Consider the following 13012-nt stretch of genomic DNA (forward strand, 5'->3'; position numbering starts at 1 on the left):
TCCTGCAGGTTAGAGGAGTCTCCACACAGGAGCTGTGCTGGAGAACCTGCTCAGCCCAGGTTCAGCACCTTCAGAGAACTCAGATTATCATTTTTCACCAAAACAGCAAAGAATGGAGATTTTACACAGTTACTGGTGTGGGTATGGAGAGCAGCAAATGGTACAGCCCCTACAGGAGATGTAGGACAGACCCCTGCCCCAAAGGACACCAGGGAAATGGTTAATGGGGAGATGTTTAGGATTTTATAGGATGTTTTTGTCAAACATGGCCAGAGCAAGCCAAGTTCTTCCAGCTCAGGGTTAACTGAACTCGTTTTGCTGAAATGTGAAATCAAAATGATAATGCTCAGCCTGAAGTCAGCACCAGCCTGGTAAAATCATTAGCAATGAAATGTACAATTTATAAGAGGAGATGTCAATGAACTGCACTTCTGTATTTAAAAATGAGCTGAGGTTGCTGCAACACCTCCGTTACTGTTCTTGAGAAAAAAAAAATTAATTACACTTAGCAAAGAGAGGTGTTAGGTAAATAAAGCTGAACAAAGCCACAGTGTAACTGGATCTCAGTGACTAGCCTGGATTAATGGGATTTTCTGCCCTCCCTGGGCTCAGTCCCACCTGGTGCTCAGAGCATTTGACTTGCTCAGGAGTGTCTGAGTCTCCAGCATCACATCCCATCCCCTTCCCCAGCGCACACAGCATTCCAAAGCAGGGAAAACCCCACCATCGGAGCCACTGGGATCCATCAGCATCCCTGTTAAAGCCTTTATGTGCCCTGGAAGGTGTGTGACAGGCTGGGATTGCTTCAATCTGCTTACACAAAGCTGCACAGAAAAGCCCCCGGGAGCAGCGGCTTGAGCAGCTCCTTTTCAGGCTGTACACCAAGATTAAAGCCTTATCACCAGCTTGGGAAAATACCCAGCTTGGCAGGTTTTTGTTTGCCTCACCAGGTACCCTCAGACTGCTCTGCCACAGCACAGCCCCAGAGCTGCTGCTTTCCCTCAGTCACAGCTCCCAGCTTCCTTCAGATAATTCCTGGAAAAGGTCAAGCCATGGCACAAGGGTCCTCTGGTGAATTAAGAGGAAGGAGGCAGCTCCTGTTTGTCTCTGAGCCCCTTCAGCTGTTCCTGGATCTGAGCTGGCTCTCCCTGGCAGCAGGGCTGCTGCAGGATCTCTGTCCCAATGGGAACAAAATCCAGGGATCTCTGTCCCAGTGGGAACAAAATCCAGGGATCTCTGTCCCAATGGGAACAAAATCCAGGGATCTCTGTCTCAGTGGGAACACAATCCAGGGATCTCTGTCCCAGTGGGAACACAATCCAGGGATCTCTGTCCCAGTGGGAACAAAATCCAGGGATCTCTGTCCCAATCCACCTCCACTGCTGTCACAGGGCTGCCCACAGATCCCTCCTGCTCTTGAAAGAGGCAGGAAAAAAAAATATTTATTTCTTGCTTAGCACAAGGGTTGGAGCTTTTTGCCACCTACTGACACGTTGTGGGAACAGCTCAGCCAGAGAATTCCTGCAGGAAGGCTCAATCCTGCCCTGGCTCTGGCACCCACCCATTGTAAAAGCAGGGCAACTCTGACATTGGGGAGAAAATTATGCATCTGATTCCACTGATATCAGAAGGCTGATTAATTACTTTATTATACTATATTATTCTACATTTTTTTAATATTACACTGAATCTGCCAAGCACTCAACTGCCCAGAATCTTGTGACTGTCATCCACACACCTGGAGTAAATTGGTCAGTGAATCAAAGCACTCACACCAGAATCCAATTAACAATTCCAATTAGTAATTACCAATTCCCTTCAGGTAAACAACCTTCCACGGTGCATTCCACTTGTGAACAACAAGAGCAGCAGCAACTGAGATAAGAATTGGGTTTTTTTCTTTCTCTGAGGTTCAGAGAATGTGAATCCCAGAAATTATCCTTGGGAAGTTGTGCTTTGCTTTTGTCTGTGAAGGGAAATGTGGCCACACCAGCCCTGGCTGAGAGGGACAGGGAAATAAAGCCAGGAGTGAGAGGGCACTTGGTGAGAGCAGCACTTCTCCCACAGAGTCCTACAACTCCCTGAACTGAAAGGGACTCTCAAGCATCACCAAATTTAACTCCTGGCCCTGCACAGACACCCCAACAACCCCATCCTGTGCCTGGAGCACTGTCCAAACGCTCCTGGAGCTCTGGCAGCCCCGGGGCTGTGCCCATTCCCTGGGGAGCCTGGGCAGTGCCACTCCCTGGGAGAAAAACCTTCCCTGATACCCAGCCTGACCCCCACTGACCCAGCTGCAAGTCCTCAGGCCCAGGGTTTGATTGGTCCTAGATCTATTTCCCTCTTTTCTCAGCCTTTGGGCACCTCATTTCATCATTCCACATGTGAGAAATCATTTTTCCTGGTGGCAGATCAAACCCTGCTTTCTTCCCCTTCTATCTTCATTTATTTTTTTCCCCCTTTCTCTTCCCCATAAATTCCCTTTCTGGCCAGGTTGGATGAGGCTTGGAGCAACCTGGTTTGGTGGAATTAAAGATGATTTTAAGGTCCCTTCCAACCCAAACCATTGTGGTATTCTGTGGCATGAGCCTTTCCAGAGTGTCCCCACAGGAGATGGCAGGGGAGCTGTGGATCTGGGGGATCCCCCACCTGCCCAGAGCCTCTCCCATGTTTGCTCCATGCTTTTGTTCACTCCCATCAATGCTGATGCTCCCCCTCAGGGATGGGGCAGAGCAAACCCTGCTGTGTTCCTGATCCAGCCCCAAATTTCCCTGATTTGCCCAAATTTCAGTTCCTCCTGACTCACAGCTGATACCCACCCTGGCATTAACTGCTGGTCCATGCAGCTGGGATTTAACACCCCAAATTATCCCTTTTACTCCATTAAAATATTAAATAACCACTCTTCTGTGAGGAAAAGGGGAGGAAAAGGAGCACTTTTGCAGTCACCTTTTGCAGATACACATTTCTAATTAAAACTGAGGACCAAGCTGGTGTCCCTCACTGGTGGCCACTTGTCCCCAGCTCCAAACAGTCCCCAAACCTTCCACAAATTCAGGCTGAGCTTAAAAACCAGGCATTACTCCTACTTAACACACAAGCCACCTCCTTCAGTTTAGCCAAGTTGACCTAAAAATGCAGATTTTTGCCACACAAAGATGCCTTTGAGAGCTGCTGGAGCTGATTTTTTTTTTTCCTCCAATGTTCTTCTTAGGAAAAAGCTTCTGAAGCTTCATTTTGGCTACATTGCACTACACAGGGACTGTGAGGCCATTGCTGCTGCCCTGGGGTGGGGATTGATAAAATAAGACACTTAATTTTTAAAATTTTGCTTAATTTTCTTAATTTTTCTTAATTTTTCCTAATTTTCAAAATGTGTCTATAGACCTTTGCAAAATGTATTTTAGAAAATTCTGTTTCTCCCTAAGAATCTCCCACTCTTTAAAGCCAAATAAACAGAAAGTCACTGAGGTTAAGAGCCAGGGTTTAGTTTGGGATTTTCCTCTGGTTTTCATTTATTGAAATTCCCACTTTTCAGCCACAACAAGTTTACTGCTGCTATTTTTGAAAAGATGATTTGTAACAATGAGCTGGCAAGATTATTACTGAAAGTAATCACAAAAAAGTGGCAGAAAATGCTAAACAAGGAAAAAAAAAGAAAAAAAAGAAAAAAAAAGAAAAAAAGGGAAAAAAAAGGAAAGAGAGGAAAAAAAAGAAAAAAGAAGAAAAAAAAGAAAAAAAAAGAAAAAAAGGAAAAAAAAGGAAAAAAAAAGAAAAAAGAAGAGAAAAAAAGAAAAAAGAAGAAAAAAGAAAAAAAGAAAAAAAGGAAAAAATTAAAAAAGAAGAAAAAAAGAAAAAAGAAAAAGAAAATAAAAAAAAGAAGAAAAAAGAAAAAAGGAAAAAAAAGAAAAAAAAAGAAAAAAAAGGAAAAAAGGAAAAAGAAGAAAAAAAAAAAAAGAAAAAAAGGAAAAAAAGGAAAAAAAAAGAAAAAAGAAGAAAAAAAAGAAAAAAGAAAAAAAGAAGAAAAAAAGAAAAAAAGGAAAAAATTAAAAAAGAAGAAAAAAAGAAAAAAGAAAAAGAAAATAAAAAAAGAAGAAAAAAGAAAAAAAGACAAAAAAAAAGAAGAAAAAATATATAAAAAAAAAAAAAAGAGAAGGCCTTCTCTCTGCAGCAGCAACTTTTGCTTTCAACTTTTATTTCAATTTTCCCCACTATCCTCCTAATAAAGCTCCCCTGGTGCAATTTGAGGTAATTTCCTCTTGTCCTGTCTCTTGTTCCTGGGAGAAGGAGCCACCCCCAGCCTGGCTCAGCCCCGTTTGCACCCAGGGGTGGCTTCAGGCAAAACTCATCCATCTCCTGGAGAAAGGGAGTGGTGGGAGTTAAAGTCCTGGTCCTGCTGGTGCTGGAGCCTTGCACAGCCAGATGGGACAAAAATTGGGGGTTTTGGGGCTGGAGTCAGTGCCAGCTTTGCCCCAGCAGCCAATGGTCACTGCTCTGATTTATTTTCCCAGCTCTGCCCCGTTCTCTTCTGTCACATTCACATTTTATAAAAAACCCCTTTGCCCAGGATTTTTCTCCTGGGAAGCTGAGAAGCCTCAGAGAAAAGGAAAACAATTCTGATCTCATTTGCTTCTCCTGTGTTGTGCTCACATGTGGAATGTGTTTGGAGATTGTTTACCCACAGGTGATTGTTTCATTGGGTTCTGCTGGGAGTTGTTTACACTCAATGGCCAATCAGGGCCAAGCTGTGTCGGGGCTCTGGAGAGAGTCAGGAGTTTTCATTATTATCTTTTTAGTCTCCTGTAAGTGTCCTTTCTATATTCTTTAGGATAGTTTAGCTTAGTGTTCTTTAATATAATATATATTATAAAATATTAAATGAGCCTTCTGAGAACATGGAGTCAGATTCATCATTCCTTCCTTCATCAGGGCACCCTGCAAATAAAATACTCTTCCTTTCTTCCATCCCATGGCAAGAGCCCCTGTCTGAGATCCCAACCTTTGGTGTTTAAAACTTGAAGTTTTCCTCCCTCTCAGCTGACAGGAAAAACTCAGGAGTGAATCCACAGCTGGGCTAAAGCACCTTCCAGAGCACAAAGGGGCCCCCAGAAGAGTTAGAGGGGAACTTTTGAGAAGGGGAAATGGCTTTAAATTGACATAGGACAAGTTCAGATGGGATATTAGGAGGGAATTCTTCCCTGGGAGGGTGGGCAGGCCCTGGCACAGGGTGCCCAGAGCAGCTGGGGCTGCCCCTGGATCCCTGGATCCTCCTCCTACCAACATTGATATTAAGCTGCACATTTTACAAGGTTAACCCTAATTTTTTCCTCTTTGGATGCAACACACTGAAGAGTTTTCTGATCCAGGTGTTTAAATGACAGGAGTCCAGTCTTCCTCTGTGTACAAAGCAAAAAAAAATAATGTGTTTTTGTCAATACAAAACATTAAAAAGATTTTTAAAACCCCAACAAAAATACAGAGAAAAATCTGAGTTGGAATTAGGCAGCTGCAGAGAGGGAAAAGGCTTTTTCTTTTTCCCTCAGCAAGAAAAGCCATGTAAGTGGTTATGCTGTGGAAATGGTTAAAATGAGTGAGTTCTTCCCTCTTCATTTCCCAGCTCTCGAGTGCTCAGATTCCGTACCTGATGTTCCAGTTTGGCACAATGAGACCTGGCTTTGTGCTCACAGCAGGAACTGCAGAGGGGCCCTGAGATCTGGAGCAGGGGGTGAATCTGAGAGGGAAAAACCTCCACAGAAAACCCCTGCCCTTAGCCCAGACCTGTCCAGCTTCAGGAAAATAACCTGCCTGGAAAATAAAATAACCTGCAGGAAAATAACAGGGGCCAGCCCTGCCTGTTTGGTGTGGAGCCAGGCTGGGAGAGCTGGGGGTGCTCACCTGGAGGGGAGAAGGCTCCAGGGAGAGCTCAGAGCCCCTGGCAGGGCCTGAAGGGCTCCAGGAGAGCTGGAGAGGGACTGGGGACAAGGACAGAGGGACAGGAGCCAGGGAATGGCTCCCAGTGCCAGAGGGCAGGGATGGGTGGGAGATTGGGAATTGGGAATTCCTGATTCTGAAGGTGATGAGGCCCTGGCACAGGGTGCCCAGAGAAGCTGTGGCTGCCCCTGGATCCCTGGCAGTGCCCAAGGCCAGGTTGGACAGGGCTTGGAGCACTCTGGGATAGTGGAAGGTGTCCCTGCCATGGCAGGGGCTTGGAATGGGATGATCTTTGATGTCCCTTCCACTGTTACAGCCTATAACACACCCAAGATAGCTCAGCTACCTTTGGAGGCACAAAAATCAGCAGGATGGCTTCTCTTGCAGTGTTGGAAACAAAAAGGTTTAATAAAAGGCAAAACAATAAACAAAGAAAAACCAAGTTAGGTGCAGGAGGTGCTTGCTCCTGGTAAAACACCTCACAAAAGCCATTATTTCTTTGTTCACTTCTTTTTCCTAGTAAATGGCCCAAGAGGGACTTTTTGGCTTCTATCCAATTAGCTATCCTAAAGTTGGAGGTGAAGTCCCCAGGTCCTATGAGGCCTTTTCACCTAATCAAGAAGAGAAACTTCTGGGCTTCTTTCCTTTTTGACAGGACAAAAGATAGTTTTGTCCCTCCATCAGCAAGGAGCACACTCCTACACCTTCCAAGCCAAACAATCCTGTGATCCTTTGGGGGCTGATGCTCCCTGAGAGCTGCTTTTGGCTCTTCTGCAACAAAGGCTTCACAAAATCTCCGAGAGCATCATAAAATTTGGCTCAGTGTCCCGAAGCACTTCCCATCAGACAGGAGAGGAATAATGAAATGCTTTTAGGGCAACGTTTTCCCTGAAGTCACCTCCCTCCAGTGTCAGATTTTGCCAGCCATAAGCAGAATCCCCGATGGACCAGAGTGATGAGTCAGGTGTAAAATGGATGTAAAACCATAAAAGGTGTGAAACTGAGCTTTCCCCTGGGGAATCCCTGTCCTGCAGGGCTCTCATGGCTCTCATCTTCCATCCCTTCCCTGCTGCCTGCTTTGGTGGCCAGGTGTAACAGGATTCAGTGGTGCTGATTGCACTGATTAGCACGCAAATCACGCCCCGGAGCTTGGATGCTTCCTGCAATTCATCATCCTCTTGGCACGTTTCAAAGAGAGCCCAAGAAAGATGATTTAAAAAAAAAATAAAAAGACAAAGAAAGACCTCAAACAGAAAAACAAAGCAAACAACGGCCCCCAAATGTGTGAGCGACATCAGCTCAGGTTTTCTGCTGGTGGTTTTTCTCACCACCACCTTCCCAGTGCCAGGAGAAGGAAGGTGTTACTTTGGTGACCGAATAAATGCACAGCAAGCCCCTGACCTTGGGGAAATGTCCCTGCTTTCAGAGGACAGGCAGTAACCCAACACCTGGAGGAGCAGCACATTGCCCACACAATTAAAGGCTGTTAACCTGAAACCTTCCAGCCTTCCATCCCAGACACAGCCCTGGGGTCAAATGCTCTGGGAGATGGGGAGAGCAGAGTGAGAGAACAGCCTGGGGTCTCTTCCATCCCCTGAGGTGATTCTACCAGCCCTGAGCAGGTTCCTAACCTGCCTCACCTCCTGCTGCAGTGAAACTTTTCCCAAAGGTTTATGGATTGCAGCCCCTTGGTCCTTTAGAGCATCTCTCCCCACAGTGTTTTGTCAGAGGAGTTCATGGATTGGGGTTCAGTTCCAGGATGAAGCTGATGAGATAAAGCTGTGGCCATGGTGAAGGCTCTGAGGGATCCCTGAGCATCCATCTCCCTGATGTCCCTCAGAGTGGACACAGCTGGCTCAGAGGGATGCAGCCCACACCTCCAGCCTCCAGAAAAAAAGGCTTTTGCACAAATTTTCAGTTTGTTCCCCTCTCAGTGACTGGCCAGAAACAGACAATAACCCCAAAAGTGTTCTAAGGACATAGAAAGCTTAACTGAAAGAAAACAGCTGAGTTCCCAAATGGAAGAGCAGGGTTTATCATTTCAGGTTTCCCAGGTAAAGCTTAAGCTTGTTTACCAAGATGGATTTGGCAGATGTGATTAATTCCCTGCTCTTAAACATGAGAACATTTATCTGCCTGCTTAGACCATCCCAGGGGAAGCTCAGCTCTCTGAGGGCATCATGAAATGCTGCTGAGCACCCCTGGACCAGGAGATCCTTCCCTGGCCACTTGCATGGCAGAAGTGATGCCTGGAGGGGCTACCTGGAACCAGAGTTAAAGGAAAAAAGGAATAAATAAATTTATTAAAAGGCCTTCAAAGGATTCACCTTGGGCAGTACAAGAGCCCAGCCATGGTTCTACCCAAGATGGACCCCAAGTCATGAGTTTTCACACTTTTATAACTTTTGGTCCATTTCCATATTGGGATTAATTGTCCAATTACAGCTCCAGTGATGCAGTCCCATCCTCCCAGTTTGCTGTCCTCAATTCTCTGTTGTTTGCACTTTTTGGGGCTGAAGCTGCAATGGTGTCCTTGGTTCTGGGGCTGGAAAAGGATTGTTTTGTCTGACTGAACTGTGAGGAGAACTTGCTAACAATTTAGTTCAGTCACACACTAAGGCAGTGCAGAATCTGAAAAATAGAAAGCTAAAACTTAAGGCATCAGGGGTTTGATGGGCACAGAAGTTGGGAGCAGCTTCTGGAGAAGTCTCTCTGCTTTCCTGCTCTTCTGGAACAGCCCTTGCTGCTACACCAGCCTGGAGGAAGAAAAATTAATCAGAGGGGGCCGGAAAGGCAGAGGCTGAAGGGCAGCAGGTTGTGTTCCTGGGGGAGAGGGACACAAGAGCAGGGTTCAGTCTGGGTTATTTTATAACTGGGTTGGAAGCTGCTCCATGGGGGAACACCCAGGGAGGGCAGCCAGCACTGCCAGGGCTCAGCTGGGAGAGGTCACTTGTGGTGGCTGAGCTGCTCTCAGAGCCAAAATACCAAGGTGCTGCTCTCCCTGCCCTTGTTCCCAGCTTGTCCTCTGCTAGCTGAGCCTTTCTGGGAGCTGCCTCAGTTTACACCCTGGCAGCAACACATCCCCAGGTGTGTGTTTGTGCTGAGGGACACAACCTTCTCACAGGAGGGCACACACTGGCTGCAGGCAGGGCTGCTCTTCCACCCTGTTTCTGCCTTTCTGTGGGCTCTGGCAGCCCATTCTGCAGCAGGAGTTCATTCTTTTCACCATCTCTCAGCCTGTTCAGGCATCTCCTCCTGGCCACACAGAACTGCTCAGCTGGGTGAGCTGCTGCCCTTTCAGAGCTGACCCTCCTGGCCCCTCTGCAAGAGGCATCACCTTCTTGTCATGCTTTGCAGCCCCAAATTATCTGTGAAATTGCCCTCCCAGCCCCGAGGGTGCCCATTTCTGTGCATGCAGGTGACACTGGGCACAGCTCACGAGCTTCACACCCCTGATTTCCTATCCCTGGCACTTTCCTCTCCTCCTATCCCTCCTATCCCTCACCCCCTTTTTTCTCACCTGTGTTACCCCACCCTATCTGAGGCAGTTACTATCAAGGAAGAATCTGTTTCACCAGGCTTGGTTAGCCTCAAGTGTGTAAAGCAAATATAATAATATATAATATATAATACTATATTATTATATATAAAACACTGTATTATATATACACACTATATATAATATTATATTATTTAATTAATAATATTATAATACAATAATAGTATATATTATATTATATATGTTATATTATATAATATACTTATAATATAGTATAATACATTATATATTATATATACTGATATGATAATATCATAAGTATATTATTATAGTATATAAGATATACTATATTATATATAATACTATATTATATATACAATATTTATATAATACTATATATAAAATACTATATAAAAATACTATATATAATATATATTATTATGTATTATAGTATGTATAGTATATATTTTTATAGTATATATAGTATTATATAGTGTATATAGTACATATATATTATATTATATTATATTATATTATATTATATTATATTATATTAATAATAAAAATATAAAAATATGGGAGGTCTGTGCTCTCTGCCCAGCTTCATCCATCAGCCCAGCCTCGCCTTCCTGCTTCCCCCCATATTTCCTATTAAAAACCAAGTGCAGAGATGGGACCTGTGCATCCCAACCTTCTCTTGCCTCATTTCCATGTAAAGCTCTTCTTAGCAAGCCCGAGCTGCTGCTGCTGCTGCAGATAATTCACCCTGGGATCACCCAGGCAGTGGTGGAGCAGGCTCCCAGCAGAATCCGGATGGGATGCAGCTACTCCAGCTCTTCAGGAAGCAGCCTGGTGATACTTGTTGAGCTACATAAAGAGCACTGTGGGGCACAGCTGCAGGAGCCAGAGGACTGGAAAAGCAGCTGGAAGCTTTACAGAACCTTTCAAAAGGAGAAAAGGAAAATTTTCTTGCTGTAAAATTTTGACTTCCAAAGGTGCCCAGGTAGTAACATGAAGCAAAAAGTGGCTCCACTTTTTGTGGTTCCACCTTGCTCTGGATGCAAGGTTCCTCTTGAAAAGACTAATCCTTTGTGTAGAGTCTGTATCTTGGGATTTTTGAGTGAATACCATGTACTCAGAACAACAATGTGGAGAATTATGGAATCATTAATTTTGGAAAAGCCCTCTAACATCATCCAATTCCCCCAGCACTGCCAAAGCCACCACAAACCCATGTCCCCAAGTGGCTTTGAAATCCCTCCAGGGATGGGGACTCTATCCCTTCCCTGGGCTTGACAATCTTTTCAGTGAAGAACTTTTCACCTGTATCCAATCCCAACCTCCTCTGGCACAACTTGGGGCCGTTTCCTCCTGTCCTGTCCCTTGTGCCCTGGGAGCTGAGACCAGGAGGAGTCAGAGCCCCCAGCCCTGCATCCACACCTGTTCACAGCCAAACTGATGCCAACCCCATCAATGCCTCCACTGTCTGCAGAAAAATGGGTGAAATTCTTGCTGCTAAACAAGCAGAAATGTGGGAAAAGTCCAGGATACATGGGGATATGACTGTGGCTGTAATTCCATGTCGGGACCCAGCACATTCCTCTGGCTGCCTTGCGTGATTTGAGACCCTGGCAAGGGGCTCAGAGACCTTGGCATGGAGTCAAAACCACCTGTGCCTTCTATTTTAGCCCATGGAAACAATTACCAACTTTGTGTGAAGAGTTACAAGCCACAAGAGTTTGAGTAGAATGATAGTTAATTTGACACAGGGTGAAAAAGTGGAATTTTGGGGATTTAGAATGGGGGTTCAAGAGGCAAGATGGAGGAATCTGGGTGTGTCCTGTCCTTTCTTCTCTTCCTGTCCTCCATCTTCTGCTGTGATGGTGGCACTTCTGGATTGGTTTAGAATAGAGACAGACTGTCTAACATAGGGGATAGGTATTGGAAAATTATTGTAAATAAAGTACAGGTAGTTTTTAGTATAAAAAGCCAACACCCCCCCAAGGGTAGTCACTGTGCCTCAACCTGACCTGCTGGACAGATCTCAGCAGGTCAGAGAAGGAATGCAATAGATAAGAAAAAATAAACAACCTTGAAAAGCAGAACTGATGAATCTCAACTTCTTCTTCGTTCGTGGGGCTGGGAAAAAAGAGACTTGGTAATACCCCAAAAGTCATCTCAGCCCCAGAAACCAGAGAGTTCCATGGCCAAGGGCTCGTTCTGCTCTCACTGCTGGAGAGGGGGAGCCGTGTCCCAAGGCAGGTGACAGCCAGGACGGCTGTGATGGGCAGCAGGGATTTAGAAGTGCCAATTAAAAGCTGTTGCCTGTTGCAGAGAGGTTTCAGAGAGCTGCCCCAGCTGAGACAGCTGCTGGTGTAGCTGCTGTTTCAGGAGCTGGTTTGCTTTATTTGTGCTTTGTTAGCTGTGACCTACTGTGGTTCACCATTTCCCCCTCAAGTCCTAATTTTAAGGAAAAATTCAGCTTCTGTTTGGTGAAGCGAGGCTGTCCAAGCCTCGAGCCTCATCTGAGTCACAGGAGTCAGAGCCCCCATCCTGTGTCAGGACCAGCTTTAAGGATTAACCCCATGGCTGCAGAAAGTCCCCAGCAAAACCTGCTTTGGCTCAAGTCCATGAGATCAGGCTCCTGTAACAACCCAGTGCTGACAAATGGCAACTCCCACACCAAATCCTTGCTTTGCTCTTTTCTGTGCCTTTCCCCTGCCATGTGATCAGGTTTTTTAAGCAGGATAATGCTTGCTCAGGCCATTCTTGTTTGCACAGAGAGAAGAAAAGGGTGGAGGATGAGCAGATTTCCTAAGGACGCCCCTCCAGCACATCCCAAGCTCCCACCTGTACAAGGTTTGGTCAATCCATGCACTCCAAGGCAGGATGACAGCACTTGCCTCTGAAGAAGCAGCAATTCTGATTTCCAGAATTCATGAATCCAAAGAATTCCAGCACAACCAGCCTCTCCTGCCTCAGTTTCCCCTTTTTCCTCCCCAGCCTGTCCTGAACCAGTTTGCCCAGAGCTCACAATGCATCCAGTGCAGGCTGACAGAAAGTTTTGGGGCTGGATACAACCAAAAGAAACCCCAGAAAACGATCTTTGCATTTTCAAGGAGCAGAAATTTGCAGCTTAAAGAAATCTAAATCTCCCTGGAAACTATTTACCAAGGAAAACTTACCCACAGTCATCCATCCTTTGAGTGTTAGAACAGCTTGAAACTAAAAAGTTCGCAGAGCTCAAGCAGGAGAGGAAGAGGGGTGGATCATTAAGAAGATATTTTAAAATATTTTTCTGGAATTTGATTTTTATTTCCACACTTGGATTAAGCTCTTCAGCTGGTGAGGAAAAAACAGGAGAAGTCACTCTCAGGATCTGTGAGAAAAAAACCCAAAAGGGCTCTTTCTGTAGGTTCAAAATGTTCCTGGGATTCTGAGGCTGAGAGTTTTCCGAGAGCACTTCTTCCAAAGGACCTTCTGAGAACACACAGTAAACTGCAAAACAGTCTCACAGAGAACTACAGAATTCCTGTTGGAGAGATAGAAAAGTTATTTTCTATCAACAAGGACAGAGCCAGA

This window comes from Agelaius phoeniceus, chromosome 6 (assembly GCF_051311805.1).
Source record: "Agelaius phoeniceus isolate bAgePho1 chromosome 6, bAgePho1.hap1, whole genome shotgun sequence".
Classification (NCBI taxonomy): domain Eukaryota; kingdom Metazoa; phylum Chordata; class Aves; order Passeriformes; family Icteridae; genus Agelaius; species Agelaius phoeniceus.